This window comes from Rousettus aegyptiacus, unplaced genomic scaffold (assembly GCF_014176215.1).
Source record: "Rousettus aegyptiacus isolate mRouAeg1 unplaced genomic scaffold, mRouAeg1.p scaffold_m13_p_13, whole genome shotgun sequence".
NCBI classification, from domain to species: Eukaryota; Metazoa; Chordata; class Mammalia; order Chiroptera; family Pteropodidae; genus Rousettus; species Rousettus aegyptiacus.
In genome coordinates this window covers 42,192,116-42,208,608 of record NW_023416288.1, presented here as the reverse complement: position 1 = coordinate 42,208,608, position 16,493 = coordinate 42,192,116, and the positions used below count along the sequence as shown (strand labels likewise).

Sequence of the window (16,493 nt, the reverse complement as noted above, 5' to 3'; positions counted from 1 at the left end):
CTTAGTATTTTCTAGAATGGACAATTAAATTGATGGACTGAATTTTCAGTAAAACTGATAGAAAAGAAAGAGTAAATTTTGTTATTTGCCACTAAAAAGCATAAATATAATTATTCTATTGAAAAAAATTTTTGTTGTTCATTAAGGCTCACTGAAAGCCTAAGACCTAATATATAAATTTTTTTTAATAAACAGGTTTATGTGTGTTTGTGTGTGCTTGTGGGTTTAGAACTTTGTAATTATTTTAATGTGGTTCAGTATGATTTGTAACTTGTGTCAAAACTAAAGAGAATTAAACAGTCGGTGGTCTATCTTAATTCTTTATGAAATACAGCAGTGTGGTTCACTGAGTAACTATTAATTAAGATAATCGCTCAATTGGCAACTTTCAGCTACCAGTAAGATATGCAAATTAAGCATAATGCTCTATTTTATTAATTAATATTGCAGGCAAGAAACTTGCAATTAATTCACTTCATCACGGGTAGTATAATATAGTAATATTTTCAAATAGATTGTGGATGAATACTTACACATGCATGCATATGTGTATTTTTATAGAATATAACATAATACTTTATGTAATTCTCCGAGGAGTCAAATTCACAATTACATGGATAAGGAGCATTTGTTGAGAACAGAAACAAAAGAGGCTGATGAGCTTGGGATAGTCAGGCGAGCAAAAAAGTATCACCCCATAAAAATAAGAATTCCAGCTAGTGTAGAGCTAAAAAAAAAAAAAAAGCCCACAGAAGAGCAAACATTGTATGATACCACTTATATGAAATATCTACAATGGGCGACTTCAGGGAGACAGAAGATTAACGGTCACCAGGGGCTGGGGGAAAGGGGGGAAGAGGCGGTTTTTGTTTAATGGTTGCAGAGTTTTTGTTTGGCGTTGTGAAAATAGATAATGTCACTGTTTGTCTAACATGTGAATGGAGTCTGTGCTACTGAGGTATACGTTTAAAAAGTGGTTAAAATGGCAAATTGTATTACATACACACACAAATTCAAAAGAATCACCCATTGTTATGGCCCCAGGAGATTATAAGAGTGGTAAGGCCCCTCAGAGCTTTGTCTGTGACATTATTTGATGATTATATTAATCTTTAGAGTGAGGCTAGCTGGAGGAAAATGGATGTCAGGGGAAACCCCACTGCTTCCTCCCCTCGAAACCAGAGAGGTAAGTAGTGGGTGGGGTGGGGAGGGGATTTCACTTTGCATCTAAGTACTTTCCCTTTTCTGAAGTTTTGAAAAATTCGTGAGACCAGGACCCCTTTCCCACAAACCGAGTATCTGTGGGGAGGAAACGTAACTGGAGCAATAAATGAGCATTGGACACGCTTCGTGGTAAAACCAGAGGTTGTAACGGGGATGATACTGTTTTTTGCACATATTAAATTTCAGTATTTTGGGTTTGCCCTCTAAGTCAGGGCTCTCCACCTTGTCTGCACAAATGGATGCACCATGAGAGCTTTGATTAAATCCTGATGCCCACCCAGGCTGGACCACAGCCACTGGAATCCAGGTTTCAGGATTTTTAAAAGCTCCCCAGGTAATCCCATTATGCAGGAAAGGTGAAAAAGCACTTCTAAAATCATGTTTTATTGCAGGCTTTTAATCTTAAGGGGTACTTAAGGAAATATAAATATTGACTAGATTTTCTGCCCCCCAAAAATGCGTTGAAAGCAAACATTATGGAGAAGATTTGCTAAATTATTTTCTCTCTCTACTACATCGAGTTCCAGACCTGAAGGACTCAGCTCACAGAGTGAGTCTCTGGTGCAGATTCTGATGACGTCCTTGCCCAGCCACCTGGTCTAGCCGAAAGTGGGAAGAAAGAGAACACGGGAAAGTTCTGGGGACGTATCTTCCCACCGCCCCACTCCCCAGAATCCCTCTGCCCATGACGGGTCAAAGCGGGATTACCAAAACCAGGACGCACTCCCGGTGCATAATTTCCACTGCAGGGTATCTCTGCAGGGTCAGACTTAAGCTGTACTCCGAGACTGTCAGAAACTGCACTTGTGCTCGTCTTTGTCTTCTGCTCTGTTCTGCTTCCCCATTCTGTTATCATTTTTCTCCCTTGAGTGCATTTTCTTAACAAGTCATTTGCATGTGAATCTCAACATGGCTTTTATTTGGTAGAGTACCAGATCAAAAATGTTTAGAGACTGTTGCTGTAGAAGAGAGAAATCAGTAACTATTAAGGCTTAGATGAGACAGGAACAATAGTCAAAACACAAAATAAATAAAATAAAGCGAAACCCACTGCCAACAACAATCCCCTATGTCAATCATCAGTACCGGCATGGCCAAACCGCACACATATTTATATAGCCCACAGAGATACGAAAAAGAGAGAGAAAGGGGAGGGGAGGGGAGGGGAGGGGAGGGGAGAGAGGGAGAGGTCAAAGTGTGAGAAGAGCAAACTTGTATCACAACTTTCCTCTTTTGCCTTTTAAACTGGAGAATACATTCTGCTCATCTGTTGCTACAGGACACACACCTCCCAAAAGCGTACTGGCTTAGAATAATGAGCAAAGATCATTCCGCTCGGGTTATAGAGCTGTTGCTCTCAGCTTGATGGCTCCTCCTTGAGGATGCAGCTGGATGAGGGCGGAGCCTAGAGTATGAAAGAATCTTCCCCTACCTGCCTGCCGCCTGGTCCAGGCGGCCCGGAGGGTGGAAGCTGCTCGAGCATGTCTTTCCACGTGACTGCTGAGCACGGGGATTCACATTTCTCCGGTGGCCTGATTTTCCCTGAGAAGGCACTCCCAAGGGCTCGGGAGGAAGCGGCCATGCTTCTCCTGGCCTAGACTCAGAAGTCTTGCAATGTCACTTCTTTCACTGAGAAGGGAGTCACGAGGCCAGCCTACGGGGAATACTCGGAGGAGGACGTAGCTCATTGGGGGCCACCCTTGGATATGTGTTTAATAAAATGAAGGGAGCACAGAGAGCATGGGGCCCTCGCCATGCTCCAAAGTGGGCTGGGACGCCAGGAGGAGCCCGTGGCCGAGGCCCCCGCACCAAGCAGGTGCTGCAGACGAGGTACGAGGATGGAGCACAGTGCCAGGCCCTCGGTGACACATCTGAGTTTCCCTCATTCCCCCGAGATGTGGATTCCGAACCGAGGGCCTGCGAGTCCGTCGGGGGCTCTGCTGAGGTACAGCTCAGGGAGTCAGATGGAGGATGTACCAGCCCTTAGATGTCTGCAGATGAGCAGAAGGCAAAGGGAAGTGAATTAAGCAAAGAGAGACGACCTGTGCTCCCCACGATCATGGCAGGAGGCAAACGAACGGGGCGCACAAGAGGCAAGGAGGGAGCACGGGGGCCGAGCAGCAGAGGGACAGCACGCGGGCCATCAGGACTAGCCGGCCAGTGTGGCTCGTGCACACACAGACCCCTTAGGGGCCGAGGGACCTCGCTTTTCCAGGTAATGAGACCTTGCAAGCCATGTATCCCTCCTCTCTGTACTCACCTGACCCTCCACCTCCTGCCCCCAAGTACTTGGGAATGACGTCCTAATGTCCATGCTCAGCAAACTATTTTGCTTCTTACCGAATTGTTGCCCTGGAGAGCCTGGACTGAGTGAGAAGAGACTGTATTTTATAGATAGAAAACCTGAGGCTCAGGGCCACGACCGTTGCATCGAGTTCCCGGAACCGGTATCGGGAAGAATCCGGGATGCCAGGCTGAGCCTGCTGCCTCGCCCCGGGTCCGTTCCACTTTGCCATCTCTGATCCTCACTTCACCAAAAGGTGCAGTGGAAATGCAATTCTCAGAAATTCATCATTTTTTGCTCTTCACTTTTCACTAATAAATATGTTTTCTGGTTGTGATGACCGTAACCCGAGAACCACTACATATTAATGAAAACTGACACGGATTTGTTTTTAGGTGTTCATTTATGCACTGTGAAGGAAGTCAGCTGTGTAAAAGTGACAAGAGAGAGAATTTCTTACGGCTCATTAGTAGAACACACAACAGAAATCAATTGTTGCATTTAATAGTCGCCACGCACACAAGATAAAGATTTATTGTAAGGGAATTACATTTGAAAAAGAAACGGGCAAGAAACAAAGGTCGGACGTGGTCAGAGAAGAGACTACAAAGAATCGAGTTTTCGTCATGTCCCCTGGATTCTTCCCATTTTAAACTTATAACTATGTCTAAGTTGAACCGGAAGTTTTTGCCACAATCTTCCTGGATGTTTCCTCCACTTTCTAAATCCTTCTGATTTACTATTATTTTAGTACTATAAGGTGGCAAAGATAATAATCACAAAATTTATTTTAGGGGTATCCTCACAATACAACAACAACAAAATAATAATCGACTCACACTGATTGCATAGTTTCTATGTGCCGTACGTCACGCAGACCTCTTTACACTAATTAATTCATTTAACTGTAACGACGTTTTTATGAAGCTGGTTACTATAGCTACTAACACGTCCATGATGAGACAATGAGGCAGGGGAGAGCGGTTAAACTGTGTAAGAGGACGCACGCCCGCCGCGCGGTGGAGCTGGGGAGGGAACTTCGCGGGTCTGGCTGCAGAGCTGGTCCTGCGCCCCCCCTGGGATGCGCTTCCTCTTCCTCTCGGGGCAGACTGCAGGACTGGAGCAACACGGCTGTTTCCTCCCTAAATCTGATCAACATACTCACATGCTCCAACGTGGAGAAATTTTAAGTAAAAATCTTTTTGTGTTGTTATTTAAAATAACTACGATGATAAAACGTTAAAGCCTTAGGTGATGGGACAGGAGGATGTGCTGGTCCAGGGGCCGACAGGAGGAGCGCACAGACGTGACAGTGCAGAACCCGCATGTCCGGTGACACCTGCAAAGCCCGGTGAGCACGGCTGTCACCGAGTTTGGACAAGAAGCCTGTGCGCACATAGGAATTTTGACAGGCTTCGGGCAAGTGTTCTTCTCTGACCGTCTGAAAGCTGCTTTCTAGAAACGGTCGCACCTGCTCTTTGAAAGTCCCTTTCAAGAAGGACATTGCGATGTGCAAGACGCACACAGGTTGGGTGGGGAATTTCCAGGGAGATGAGCTCCGCCTGCTGTGTCTCAGGAACTGTTCGTGACGCAGAGCAGAGTGGGGTCTACGTGGTAACTACCCATGTTGCCTGGTGTAGACATTGCCACCGAACTGCACATTCGCAAACTGGCTCTCATATAGGATCTCAGGCCTGCCGACGCGGACCGTTCCTCATTCCGCTCGTGTTAAGGGCCACTGCTACTGTATAAATCATTAAGAGAATGTCTGACGACAAAAATCCTCAGTCTTCAAACCATTCATTCATTCATTCATTCATCCATTCAACATATACTCATTGAAAACCTACTTAAGCCACGCAATGTTCTCTGTCCTGGCAAAATATCGATGAACAAAGAAGATGAAAAAATTCTGCCCTCATCAAGTTTGTATTCTAGCGGGAAGAAAAAAACCATCGTCGGTGAAAGTGTACTTCAGAATAGGACGAGTGTATGAAAAACCGTAAAGGCGTTCCGAAGCAGGGAGAAGGGATTTAAAACAGCATGGTCGAAGTGAGTCTCCCTCATCAGAAGATGCGGAGGCAGGTGTGGTCGGACCGGAGTGAGAACGTGGGAGCAGCAGGGGGGACGATGGAGAGGGACCGGGAAGCCAGATCGCAACCTATCTTGGGGACATTGTAGGACCCTGGATTTCCCTCCAAGTGAAAAGTGGAGTCATGTGCACGGGCCACACGCACGGAAGAACGGAAGAGCTACTTAAAACTGTAAAAAGTGACTTAAAACTGTAAAACTCCTAGAAGAAAACACAGGAAAAACTTCGCAGTGACTTTTTTGGATGTGACAGCAAAACAGACAACAACGGAAAAAGGAGACAAGTGGAATTGCATCAAACTGAAAAGCTTTGCGCAGCAGAGGAAACTGTCATCAAGACGAAAAGGCAGCGAGTGTGTGGATGGGGGAAGTATCTGCACAGCATGTATCTGATAAAGAGTTAATGGCCAAAATATATAGGAAACAGCTTCAATTCAATAGATAAACAAACAAATAGCGCAATTAAAAAACGGGCAAAGAAATCCAATAGACATTTCTCTCAAGGAGACATACAAATGACCAACGGGTATATCTAAAGGTGCTCAACATCACTAATTATCAGGGAAATGCAAATCAAAACCACAGTGCGACATCACCGCACACCATTTAGGATGGCTATTATAAAACAAAACAAAGCAAAACAGAAAAACAGATAACAAGTGCTGGTGAAGACGTGGAGAAAAGGGAAGGAACCCTGATTCACTGTTGGTGGGAATGTACATTGGCACATGCTCTTTGAAAAATTAAAAATAAAACTATTATATGATATAGCAATCCCATCTCCGCTTATATATCCAAAGGAATTTAAATCTCGATCCTAAAGTGATAATTGTACTGTCACGCTCAGTGCAGCATTGTTCATTTTGGCCAAGCTGTGGAAGAAACCGAAATGTCCGCTGATGGATTAATGAATAAAAAAATGTGGTGTGTACATACCATGGAATTCTGGTCAGCCTTTGGTAAGAAGGAAATCCTGCCATTTGCAACAGCATGGATAAACCCAGGAGACATTATGCTACGTAAATATGCCAGACATAGAAGGAAAATACTACATGACACCACTCCTATGAGGAACCTAAAATAGCCAGATTAGAAGCAGACAATGACGGTTGCCAGGGGCTGGGGGAGGGGGACAGGGAGGTACCAGTGAAGAATACAAAGTTTCGGCCATATAAGATGACTAAATCTCAGCGATCTACCATAAGGCATAGTCTTATACTATATCGTATACTTCAAAACTAAGAGCGTAAATCTTATATTAAGCAGTTTTATCACAAAAGTAACAATAATAAATGAGGGAAGGAGGCTACATTCGGAGGTGATGGATATGGATATGTAGGTGGCATAGATTATGGTGAGGGTTTCATGGATGTGTACTTATCTCCAGACTTATCAGATTTATCAAATACATGAAGCCCTTTGTGTATCACTCATGTCTCAAAAATGGGTTAAGAAAAATGACACCATCTTGCCATATTTTAAAAAGAAGATTGTTCTGTGTTTTGAGAATCAACCAAAGTTCCCAAGATCAGAAACAGAACACTAAAAAGTCCAGTTTCATAATCACAGATGAAGGTGATATTGCTTGCTTGGATGATAGGAGTGAACAAATTAAGAAATGGTTGTTGCATATATTCTGGAAGTGGAGGCAGAATTTTCAGAATTATTGAATTAAGCCAGTTCTTGTCTCGCAGAACAATGATTCTGTGGTTGGTTAGACATCTTGTTCTTCAGAACATATACCTCACTTCTCACCTGGCATTTGACAAGGGCACCTAATAGTCGCATCTGACTTAACAAAGCTAAAATAGAAATGCAACTCGCATGCAGAATCGGAAATAAGTCTCACCCTGTTCATGGACACAGACTTCACATACATGTTCTCAAAATAAACAATAACTAGTCCTCAAGGAGGAGGACTCGATAGCACCATTTGTCACAAAAGTTCATCCTAAATGGACCTGATCTTGAGGGTCATGGTCTGTGTTAATCGGTGTTATACAAAGGAACGATCAAGTTCTCCTGTCTCTGTCACGCAAACCCGGACTCGGGCACCATCTGCCTTCATTGCATCTCGGAAATCGCTGAAGGTCCTTGAGGAAGACACGCCTGGGTCAGAAAGCTGGCAAGAGGCTTACGTAGCTCTTCAAAAGATTTACATACATTTCGGAAACAGAAAAATAATTTACGATGATAAATTTCTAAACTAAATACTCTGAGAAAAGGGAGGGGAAGCACTAAGTCTTATTTTTCTCTTGGTATTCGCCCCTGCAGTAACCGAGTGGAGGATACCCCCAGCGACCTGGCGGAGAAGCCAGAGAACTCGCTGCCTTGACCTCGTGCCCCTTGTAACTTCTACGTGTCCTCTCAGTGCCAGTGTCTCAGCCTGGGTTTTCTTAAAAGCGAAGACTGAAACGACCACTCGTAGGCAGGTTGATCATTTAGCAGGTGGCACAGGGAGCGTAAGGGAGGAACGGGAAAGACTGCGATCAGACCAGACGGGAGGTCAGCGCAGGCGTGCATTCCGGGCTGTGCCGCCTTTCAGAAGCGGCCGGGGAACTAACTGATCCTTGGAACTGATGCTCAGGAATACAAGAGTGACTTTTGGGTGTGTCAGCCACAGGCTAAGGGGGAAAATCATTTATCTATCTCCTCCTATTCCCTGTTATTTGAGGTTTAGTCCAGGGGCATTAAAGTGAGTCAAAGCCTAGAGTAGGTTAAGTGTTTAGCTGCGGCTCAAAAAGAGAATGTGGGGTTAGACTCAGAAGGTATCTGAAGCACCTGTATGGGTCAAATCCAACTAGAAACTGGAAGGAAGGAAGTTAGCTGACACCATTCACAGGGGGTGATCTCCAGGGCTGAGCTCCTGGGGCACAGAGCAGGGTGGAGAAGGATGGATTAAATATGGAGGTGCAAACGCAGGCTATTCAGTACACATCCTTTAAACGCTGTTCTCAGAATGGGAGCCAGAATGATCATTTTAAAACTTGAACGAGACCATCTTATTTCTCTAGTCAGAACCCTCCTCATCCCTCTTACTCCATTTAATGTTTTTCTCATGTCACAAATTGAAACGAAATTTGTTAAGGAAGCTGATAGGTTTCCAGTGGGTAGTACACAAAGAATAATTGTGCTGTGCTAAACGAAAATGCTGTATCAGTATTTGAGGCATAAATTTTGCACCGAAAAGCATATTTGAGCATAGAATTAAGTTACTTACTGTTACTATGTATTTTTATATCTTTGAAAGGACAAAAATATTAATCAGCTTTGGAATGTCAGATTAAGCAGATATTAAATAGTAAAAAAGACAGTATAATTCTTAGATGAAAACTAATAGAATCTGTGATGTCTTCTTATTGGTAACATTTACTCTGACTGTGAATGACCTGTTTTTTTAATTGACTTGTTTAAAGACCATTTCTAACCCTTCAATTTAGAATCTTTGTTTAATACAGCATTCTCACTACACATGGCTAAATTATTTTCAAATCTTGTTGGAAATGTCTGCTGTATAAGAAGCAGGTCCTTTATTCATTCCACAGATATTTGTTTGACACCGGGACAGATAACAGGATCTCAAAAATACAAAGATGGAACATAATTCTGTTTCTAAGTGAACCGTCAGTATGACACACGTTAAATATTCTGATAAATGTTCAAATACAGCTATAAACAGAGATAATATAAATATACATGCAGAGAGCCTAATTCATTCTTCTACTTCCAAAAAGGGGTGGTCAGTAGCATGGATCTTGAAAGTTTAACAGGATACAGCAGAGGGAAAGGTGAATACAGGAACACAGAGATTTTAGAGATAATGGTTTATTCTGGAAGCTACTGTTAGTAGCAAACTATTGAAATTTAAAAAGCATTTATAATGGAAGTGAGGCCAGACAGTAGAAGTCAGATGACATGAGCCTTAGTGGTCTCCTGAGAGTTCACTCTTTATCCTGAAGATGATGACTAGCTACAGAAGGATTTTCAGCAGGAAGCTAATAATGCCTGATGTATCCTTAAAAGAAAAGAAAAAAAAGATCTCCTGCCATAAAGTACTAGCCTGACTGCAGGGGCGGCTGGGGCTAAGCAGATTATTAGAGGGTTGTTGCCATCTCTGGGGAGAGAGAAGCTAAGTGCCTGAATTAAATTTCTGGTTACGAAAACTGAAAACAGGGAAGCACGTCATGAGTGACCTCGGAGGTCAAATCCAGCCAACTTGGTAAATCCAGGAAACTAGGGTGGGGGACTTGGCGAAATCTGGGAAATGCATGTAGGTGAGGAGTTCAGAAAGGGCACAGCAGGATGGCCTGTGACTGCTCCGTGCTGACCGTGGCCTCAGCTGGGAACATTAGGATGGCTGGCAACCTGGAACTATGTCTGGAATCATTAGGACAGGTTTTTGTTTTGTTGTTGTTGTTGTTTTGGTCTTGGAACACTTTCACACATTTAACAATTATTCCGGCCTCAAAGGGTCTTTGTTTATGTGAATTATAAACATCACTAACTCACCATACTAAAAATTAAGATGGAAATTTTAAATTCATTTTAAATTTATTGAAAATAGCTATGACAAGCTCTTTAGTTGATATCATTATAACTTTTTAAATGAAAAAGCTGTATTTTCCAAAACAAAAAAGTGAAAAGAGTAACATTATTTTTTATATTTTTTTTTGCAAAAACCCTTAATTTCCGACTTAATAGAAAACATTGTTTTTCATATCTGTTTCTGTGCCCAGTGTTATGATATCTCATTTTGATCAAAGTGTATGAAGAACACCTGATTTTATACAGAGGTAAAGTTGGAAAAAGAGGCACATTTTAGTAGCCTCTTCAGATAAATGTAAATATTCTCTTCTAGTACCATACGAAATTTTACAAGAGGTGTTTTCTTAAGGTTCTATTGCAGTGCGGAGTCTGAGCCTGCATTAGGGAGCATTTTGCAACCTCTCGCATTACAACCCATTGATGTATCTTTCACTTTGAATGGATCGTTTGCTCATGAATAATTTTTATAATGTGCACAGGTCATTAGGAAAATATTGTTTCATTGAGCTAGGCAGATCTTGCAAATGTTGGTATATTTCATCATAAAAATTAAAGAATGACATTAATTAAAATCATCACCCATCTCATCAGAAAAGTCTTGGGGAGCTATTAAGCTAATAGTGGCAGATATAAACTAAAAATTTATCATTGACGATCAATAGTCATGTTTTTCTTTGAAGTAGTTCTTTCTTTTAGGAGAAAATAATTTGCAAGTGTCTAGTGAGGATTAACCATAGTTTTTCAGTCATTCCTTCATGTAAATATTGGTGTTTAATGAAAGAAGTGCTTCGTTCAGTCCACTACACAATTGGATAAGTGCTTTTTCTTGAGACAAGCAGCAGCCTTTGAATGCAGCAATATTCTTTATGTATATTTATGCATCTCTTGTCACATAGAATATTAAAAGGATGAGTACTAAAGGATTTTGGTTTAACAAAATTAATATTTTTTCCCGTATCACCAAGGATATTCTTAAGTGACAATGACCTTATTTTTTTCTTTTACTGCAACTGTATGGTAGCAAAGAATTTAGAGTGTTAGGATGAGGTGGTGCCTCTGCCTTGGTTCGTGCTAAGGCATCAGCGGTTTTTGCAGAACTTCAAACATCAACACAGTGCAAAAGGCAAATAACGTGTTAGCATTATTAAATAGTTTTAAACACACTTTGACCTCGCAGACTCCTTGAAAGAAGCTCACTCGCCCTGAGAGGTCTAGGGACTAACTTTGTGAATCGCTGATCTTCATTTATTATTGAGCTGGGATGATTTGAAGATGGGCTCCACCGACATGATTGACAGGCATGTCTCAACTTGGCTTCTTCATATAGCTGGGTTTTCATATAGCATGACAGCTTCAGAGTAGTTAGACATCTTAAATGGTACCTTCGTGAATGTCACAGCAGGCCAGGCAGATGCTGAATGGCCTTTTATGATTTAGCCTCTGCAGTGGAATAGCCTAATTTTTATCATATTCTATTGTTTAAGTAGTCACAAGCTCAAGGGGGTGAGGCACTTACTCCCCCCTCTCCGTGGGAAGAGTACTAAAGAATTTGTGGCCAGGTTTTAAAATTTCTATAGACTGATTTTGGCCATGAATTATTTATAGTCCTCTACTCTTCAGAATACACTCGCCCTGCCAAAGACCTTTCTCCAAATCGCAACCCCTTAGAGAATCAGGCTCAAGATTCAGAATCGCATTATCTAAATCGGGTCTAGGTGTGGATGGGGTTCCTGGTAGGGTTCCTTGGTATGATCCTTCTAGATCTGAGGACTTACGGCCTGAAGAGACCAGTTATCTGCCCTATAAATCACCCGGCGTACAGTAATTGTCAGGCATAACATAGCATAACTGATATTTCAGTTTACGAAGAGGGACAAGGGCAAGTGCGCAGCAGTCACTCATCTTCAGTAATTCTAAAGTTCCGCAGCGTTCCTCTCGCCAGTGTTGTGATTAGAGTCCAGCCCTACTCCCTGATCTACAGCCACCACGAGGCTGTCTACCGTACTCTTAATTGTGCCAACTCAGCTTTCCTGTTCCACAGAAATGCCTTGTATTTGCAGCTGGATAGTTTATTTTTCAGCCTCTTCCTGTCCACAGAAATGTGAGTGTTGAAAGGTCTCATTTTATTTTATCCTTAGTCTGGCTTTTCAGCTATTTAGGTTCATACTTGTAAATGCAGTCCCACATCCTCTATTTATTAAATTGTGAAGGCAATGTTTGCCAGTGGAATATAGAATTTAATTGGTTAGGCGTGGTCCCTGCCCTCATGGAGAATAGAACCTAATTGGCAGTTTTCATTGTTGAGATTCGGGCTGGGTAAGAAAAATACAAGTCTCTGCAGAACATAGGTCAGAAGAAACAGACTTGTTCTTGGTGGTCAAAGAAGCTTTCTTAAAGAAATGGCATGTAAGCTAAGCTCTGTCAGATGAGCAAAAATTAACTTATTAATGTGTATGCTAAACCTGTATTGGCGCGATATATACTTGGGCATTAAATCGACACCTTCTAAAACAACCCAAAAGGTCTGCACCTTTATCCTAATATCACACATCTCACAAATGTAGAAGGGAGAGATTGTCTTCTCTTTCTGTTGCAGAAGTCGTCATTATTATAATATCATCCTTACACAACTAAATCGATATGCAGCAATATTACCAGTAGGTAAGCACGCACATGCTCACACGAGTGATTATTCCTCATCATTTGATCTCTTCCATCAAAAGGATAAAAGTTACTGTTGAAATAAATAAGAATAAGGAGCGTGGCTTATGGTTATGGGCCTAGTGCCTGTGATTAAATATTTAACAAGGTTCCATTGGAAGCCTGCATTTTCAGGGATTTATTGTCCTGATATAAAATTTGCTGGGATTAAACTAGGCCGACAGCAACTTTTTATTTTCTAAACCTAGTTTAAATTGGTCTGCTTGTTTTATGTTATGGGACTTAAAAGAAAAAAAAAACGACATGGTATTTCTAGTCTTCAATTACATCTGCGCTTCTTTTACTCAGTGCCTGCCTGAATTTAAAAAGTAATAATAATAATAAAATAAAAAGATAGGTTTATAGACGTGTATTTCATGATAGAAAACAAGAGGACAAGCTAGGTTTCTGGTAATTGGATGGTTTTCAACTAATCGTATTTTCTTCTTTTCACGAAGGGTTGTATAGCGCGTGTAAACGGGGCTTTTTGCCTGGTGTATTTAGCACTGTTTCTGCTTCTCCATCGATCGATTTTATCTCCACAAGTAGGGTGATTGATCTTTCTTTTTTTGGGTATTTGCAACCCCTGGCTTTTAATTTGCCTTAGCATTAGAATAGACATTTGTAATAGTATAGATTTTGTTTTGTTTTGCCTAGAAATTTAACACTTTTTATGCAGTGTCTTTTGTAAGTAACTAATTCCAATAGCTTGAACTTAAAAAGCACACCTCCTCTCTCCGTTTTTAATAAAAAGTATAAATTAGACAATGAAAGAGCACTATTTTGTTATTGCCTATAAAACAAGAGATTGGATACAAGAAAAAAAAGACAATATGATTAGAGTAGGTATAGGCATGTCACAATTCTTGCTTACCAGAGCTAAGATGCTCACTATGTTTGAAACTGAAAGTTTAGTATATTATAATTCCTCACAGAGTAACAATTGTATGAAGCTCAACATGACTAGAAATTTTATTACTAAAAGAAATTAGAAAACCAAAATAGATTAAATAAAGTTGGATCTTGAGGGGGTTAAGGAAGAAAAAGACAGTGAGTGAGAGCTCAAGCCCACTTTGAAAGTTTGAACTCGAATGTCCATTGAGATAATAATGAAGGACAAGACACGTAGAAAAAGGAAGGAAGCAGACATCGGAGGGGCAGGAGGAGTCGGATGGCATCGGACTGCCAGAAAGACACGTGCGGCCAACATACAGCTGGGAAACCGACGCTTAAGCTTGGTAGGCATCAAGACTGGGGACACAGAAGTCGCTTGCAGAGAGGTGGCATTAGATAAGCTGGCCCAGGATCGGAGGGATTAAAGACAGAGCAGAGCAGACCCATAAACTTGTCAACGGTGCCATGTCCCTATTAACAAGGAGGCAGGAGGAACGGGAGCCGGAAAAGTTACAACGTAAGTTGACCGAAGAAAGAGGGGACTTGAGGGGACTTGCCCGAGCGCGTCCCGAGGCAGAGTTGGTCTGGCGGATTGCCGCTGAGGACTCCAAAGCAGTCTGTCGCTCAGCGTTAAATCCGAGCCGCACTCGAAACCAGCGGGCTTCCTTCGGAATGGGCAGAAGGGCTGCATGTCGACGCCACCGGTGTCGGCTGCCCTGTGGGAAGTGGCGGTGCTGATCCCGAGGCCCCCCGCAGGCCATCTCTGGGGCCCGCTGGGCCTTGGACATGGCAGCGGAGGTTGGTGGCGGCTTTTCTGGCAGAGATCGCCAGGGTAGTCGACCCAGCACTGGACGAGTGTTTTCCTCCAGGCTCAGGAGTGACGCTCAGAGCAGGGCCAGGCAGATGTTACGTGGCATCAGCGTTCATGCTTGCAGAAAAAAAAAAAAAATCGTATTAAAAGAACAAACAGGCTCTGATAACGGCGAGTCGAGCGAAAAAGCCTGTATGTGTTATGTGAATGAGGGAGTACGCGGACCATTTAATTGCATCCTCTCCTCTATGATCCTGCGCACGTGAAGCCCACTCTGCAGAAGAGGCCCTCGCCGGATGAGAAGCATTACTCATCCAGCATGTGGGGACCGACACGTGCCGGCCTGGAGCGCTGTGGCTTGTCTGCGATGCATGTGGGTGACCGGATGCTCTTTGAAAAAACACAGGTGCTTAAACCGTTGCTGCCGGTTCTGCCTCCAGTGGGTTCCAGGGGCCGACATGGCAGTGATGCAGCGAATTCAGAACCGGGACTTCGCACGCGAAGTGGAGGAGCAGGATGTCAGCACTTGCCCGGGACAGTGGGTGAAACGCCACCCGGCAGCCTGCGCTTCTGCTGGTACCCGTGTGTAGACAGATGCCATTCCGGTCGCTGCTGCTGCGAGTGTAGCTTGAATTAAGGGATTTCAGGGCATTTCACTTAATTACTGCTAGTTTTTAAATGTCTTTGTAAGTTGGGTTGGCACAGATGGAACAATATGGAAGACAAGGAGATGGGGTCCCACTTATCTGTGTTCCTGTGGCTACTATTTGAATTTGTGTTTTATATGGATTTGTATTCAGTCTTCAGACATGCTGCTAAAGAGGGCCCCTCGGCTGCTGAGCAAGCGTTTGTAGCTTGGACATTGGCAGATCAGGCCAGAAGCTTAGTGTCGTGACCAGTTTTAAAAATAAAGTATCTTGAAATTAAAACAAAACCAAACAAAACACATGCCCCCTGTACATCTCTAAGTAGGCTGGCATAGATGTGTGGACATCTGTAGAAAGCAGACTCTGCTGGAGGTATTCACTACAGAGAGATGAAAAGAATTCAATCCCTTATTTAAGGAAGCTTGTAATTATAGAATCATAAACTAGAGATTTTCTAGATATGATCTTTGTAGAAATTGTTTGATGAAGATAAGACAGAACAGATAGTGGGACAGTATTAGATTTGGGAATGAGTAAGGGTTTTTCTCTTTTTAAATGGACACAGTTTGTAAACTTATTTTTCTTATAGCAGATGCGGATTTCATATACAATTTCCTGAGTCAAAGCATTTCTCCATTTGGCTTTGTGGGAGATAATTGAATGCAAAGATCAGCTGAACTCTGGAGGCAATTAACATCTGATTTAAATTTAGTCTTCCATGGAGCTTGGGTGATTAGACTACCACTTAGCAGGAATATATCCGTCAAATATCCAGGGGGCATGCACACCTGTTATCACTACAGCTGGTTTGCAAATTTCACTGCTGCTTCATATAAATAAAGCAATAAAATGAATAAACAGCGTTTCGGAAACATATTATGATATCATTGTAGGGTGTTTTGATGATTTGTGCATTTCTTCATAAATTAATACAGTATATTTGTTAAAATGATATAGTAACATTTAAAGAAAACATATGCTCAGCAAGTAATTGACTCATTATGGGATGTAAAATTCATCTACAAATTAAAATGTTTTTCCTTACTATGGATATAAAACCTCTGTCTTACAGAAAATGAATGAACGGGCTGGAAAATGAACAGTGCGAATGAATATTTCGGTGCTATCTATGAGTATGATGCCAAAAATATAGCAAATTGATTCCTCTTGAAAACAAATAACAGTAAATTCCAAAGGCGAAGCGTCAAATCATATATTTTCATCTTTTTATGTCCTGGCTGAATTATGAAAGGGTAGAGTCTGTGTAGTAAATGTTTCCAGTGAGGGCCAAAGGAAA

At 42.2% G+C, this 16,493-nt stretch overlaps 1 pseudogene; it reads left to right on the top strand.

The window, feature by feature from the left end:
• The first annotated feature begins 14,203 nt into the window (after positions 1 to 14,203).
• LOC118610670 lies at positions 14,204 to 15,139 on the top strand (annotated as a pseudogene).
• Positions 15,140 to 16,493: the final 1,354 nt, after the last annotated feature.